This window comes from Pelecanus crispus, chromosome 3, assembly GCF_030463565.1.
Source record: "Pelecanus crispus isolate bPelCri1 chromosome 3, bPelCri1.pri, whole genome shotgun sequence".
NCBI classification, from domain to species: Eukaryota; Metazoa; Chordata; class Aves; order Pelecaniformes; family Pelecanidae; genus Pelecanus; species Pelecanus crispus.
The window spans coordinates 64,597,920-64,602,121 of record NC_134645.1 but is presented as its reverse complement, the minus strand read 5'-3'; positions in this window follow the sequence as shown (position 1 = coordinate 64,602,121).

Below are 4,202 nucleotides of genomic sequence, written 5' to 3'. Positions count from 1 at the left end.
TTATACTTGTATCTGTATTTACATTATTTGCAATGGTTTCTCTCTGTCACTCTTTTATTGTAAGAGATTTCAGAGATTGAGTGTATATAAGTAGTCAGTAATTAATATTATTAATCATAAGAGCAGATTTTGCTTATTTCTTTTACCTTAGAAGCACAGTAGCCCTAGTATGTGCTATAATGTAACACTTAGAGCATGTAAGTAGTAGCAGCTCTCATGATTAGCTAGACCTTAAGGCTGAAATGTGAAGTGAGCCATAGAAACACAGGAGTAGCTACAATTCCTGTGCTGTGGGATCTGTCCTTTCCTCCTGTGTCCTGGCTGCAGGCAAAGCTTGCTCCTTGCTTCAGTAAGTAATGGGTGATTTCTTCTCACTGGCTGGAATTTGCTGTGGGTAAGCTGTGGGCTTTTGCTGCAGCTATTTCACTGGGAAACGCTGACCCGTGCCTTTTTAACCACAGCCCTGGGGAGAGGGCTGGGGTATGGTGTGGATTATGCTGCTGGCTATATCTGCACTTAAACTCCTCCCAGCAGGCAGGGGTACAGTCCGCAGGATTATTTTATGTATCCACATATAATGTAATGCTTAGGGAAGTAAAATAAATAGTCTCTGGGTCCTAGCAAAAGTACAGGCGACGCCTCTACTGAAGGTAGGACTCGTCCATATTTCCCAAACAGAAATGGAAAATACTGCCTAAAAATTATGAAAAAGTTAGAGCTAGAGTTTTTTCTTCCTTTTTAATTTTTTTTTTTTTTTTTAACGAAGAGGTTTAATGGACTTTGTTCTGTAATACAGTTTGTTCTTTTTATGATGTTTTGCAAATTTTAATACAGTTCAGGGAAATGACTGAATATACCTAGGTAATACAAGCTTGGAGTTTGGGGTTTTTTCCACAATCATATATTAATCTCACTATTTTTCAAAATATATGCAAAATATAGATTTTTAATACTTAAAAATGTATGTTATAATTCTTCATTGAAGTACATCTTAATATTGAGTTAAGTTGAATAACATTGAATTTAGAATCTTTAATTAAAATAATTTTACCATCAAACATTTTTAAGGAAGGAAAGTGAGGGGAGAAAGGGACAGGGAAGGGAGCAGAAGCAGGGCAGGAAGGAAAGAAATGGGAAAGGAAGGTAGGAAAAATTTTATAATAGTAAGAATGAAACACCAAAGTTTCACACAGGGTTAAATGGAAAATATTTTCTTTTCTCCTTGCATAGTTTTCTGTGACTTGTCAAGCCCTGATTTCAAGTTAGGGAAGTAGACATTCCTTGTTTCTTTCCCCTTCCCCACAAAATTTTCCATGTCTTATTTATCCATCATGAAGAAATACAGCCTCAACTGTTTTTCTTATGCACTCTCTCTTAAATTAAGGAGAAAAGCATAGCTATAACCATCCAACACATGCCCCATGGAAGTAAGACTAAAAAATTAAGTGAATTCAATTCCTGAGGCTATGTTTTAGGATGTTTTACTATGTCTTATTCTAAAAAATGGAAGAAAATGCATAAACTTTCACAAAGGATCTAAAAGATTTAAAAAAAACTAAGTGTGACTTGGGCTACGACAAGTTATAAGCACATTGTACAAACACAGTCTTAATTACACCTCACTAAACAGGAAATTCATGGGACTGCACATTCACGTTGCAGTACAAGTAGGTGCAGTCTTGCTTCTATGATGAGAGTCACAGCAGAGTTTAAAAAGAAATAAAATAAAATAAATTGAAAACACATGCATCTAGTTGAGCTTTCACAATGAATTAAGCATGTTCAGATGGTGGACTAGGTCTTCTATTACAATTCTGAATTAAAGCTGTCTATAAAGCTTTGGTGTCTGTTTCTCCACTGCTGACCTCCTTCCCCTGTTCTGCAGCTGGTCTGAGGAAAGTCACCACTGATACCTCTCATCATCCCCTGCAATCACAAAAAGATACTCTGTTCCAGTACCATTTTCTTAATGGGGCTGTGCCTTTGCTTTTCAGGGGTTTTTGCTGGGGGTTTTTTTGTTTGGTGTTTGTTTTTGGTTTTTTTTTTTTTTAAATTATATTCTGCCTGTGAAAGGGAAAGAGAAGATACAAAGAAGTAGTAGCCAGGAGGTCTGCAGAGGTGTGGATTCTTAAATCATCTTATGGAAAACTCCAGGTTTGGGTGGGGCAAATACATATTAATCTAGTGATTCTGAACTCATTTTGGCTCATCTAGCAGTATTTCCTTGAGTAGTAAATTATAACCTGTTTCAGGTAAGCTCTTTTCCCTCACAGCTCGCTCTTTGTTAGCTGCAGGTCCTAACAAGGATGTTGTATCAGTGTCAGGTCAAGTTGGAGTAAAATATGGTGGCTTAATTGGAGGTTCTGGAGTTAGATGATCCAGTTTCAAGAGGAGATCAGTGAGCTGGATGTGATTAGAAAGTAGTCACATAACAAAGTATATGTTGTGATATAACCTTTCATTTCTCACCACACCCTTCTCAAGGTCCCAGCTTTATTCACTTCTGGGAGTCTGTACATATTCCTGAAAGAATCAGGATTATTTGTAGAATTTGAGCTGCTTCTTCACTGTGCACAATACCTGCAACCAGTGAGAAAGGAGGAACAACACATGAGAAAGGAGCTGAAGGCAAAAAGTAGTTTAAGGAAGCTATGAAGAACTGGTTCCTGCCCCTGCCATAGAGTTTTTTAAATTGAAAAAAGTCATTACTAGCTGCTGTATTTCCTCTTCCCTATTAGTTTTTACTATAAGGAAGCCTGAGCTCAACAGGAATACACCTTAGAAATATAGAAGTTTTATATATAGCACATATATCACAAGGAAAAATAATATCCTAAGAATTCCAGGCTGGACACTTAGTATGTGGGCACTTTGAAGTAGCCCTTAATCTCTGTGTCTGTCAGTTCCCTATTTGGAAAATAAGGGTAAGTCCATGTATTCACTCAAGGGTGCTGTGTTATCAAGCATTCAGATATTATGGTGAGGGTAATTTAAAATGTACTTTTGAAAAGTTCATTTTTTGGATTCTTTTCTCAGATCACACTTTTAATGGAAAGCACTTTTTTATTTTAATTAACTGTTCTTGTACTGGCTGGGGCCTGGTAGTCTGAAGCATGAGTTTAATCATTACTCTGAATTCACTCCAGAGTCTGTCCTATTTAGTTCAGCTTTCAAAGCATTCCTAATAATTTGGTTTGGGAGCTGAAGCTTGCCGGACTAAATGTTACCTATATCACTCCTTTATGTGCTTCAGGTTCAAGAAACTGTCAAGTTTCTTGTTTGTCTTGTGGAATAGATAGTATATGCTTATAATAATGCATATGCACAGGAAATGGAATTTAAGTTATAAAGGCAGGTCAAATTTTCACGTAGTTTTGAACCAATATTGTTCCTTTTTGTATAATTTCTTGAAAAGTGAAATTGCAAGAACTTTTTCTCATACCTTCAAAACAATACTTTACAGTACTAGCTTAAAACACTGCTGTGTAATTCCTGTGGTTTCACCCTGCATACAGTGGAAAGTTTTAGAAGAGCAGTTGATAGCTCATTAATCTCAAACACGACACTACCTCACTTTTTTATTTCATTCTCTCAAAAGTCAAAAAGGGTTTATACATCTGTACATTTACTGCTTTCACCCTACAACTGCAACTCTGCTCTTTGAAAACTTTGTTTTGATTTAATGTTGCACTTGTATTTAGTATCTAATTTCCATTCTGCATAAGAAATACATTATTTTTTATGACATGGGAAAAAGCTAATTGATTATCATTAATGTGCAATTATTTCCGTTTCTATGCAATCCTGTGATTTTGTTACCACTTGTGTGGTTTTTACAAAGAATGATGAATGAACTTCATAATGTTCACTTCAGTTTCAGTTCTGATAAGCATCCAAATATTTTGATGCTTACTCAAAACTTATCCAGATTTTCCTACACTCTTGAGTCTGCAAAACTAGTCTGAACACTTAGACAGAGAAGGGCTTCCCTCATGAGGTTTCCAGTTGTTCCACTGGTGGAACCTGATGGAAATACCATGAGGTCAGCTTTTCTTCCAGTTGTTCCAAATCTTTAACATCTGGACAGAAACCGGAAGTGAGAAATCCTGCCCAGAAGTTGTATTATAGGAAAAGTTGGGTTCTAAAAATAGGTGAAGAACAACTGTTTTTTTCACTCCACCAAACTGGTTAATCCATGACTG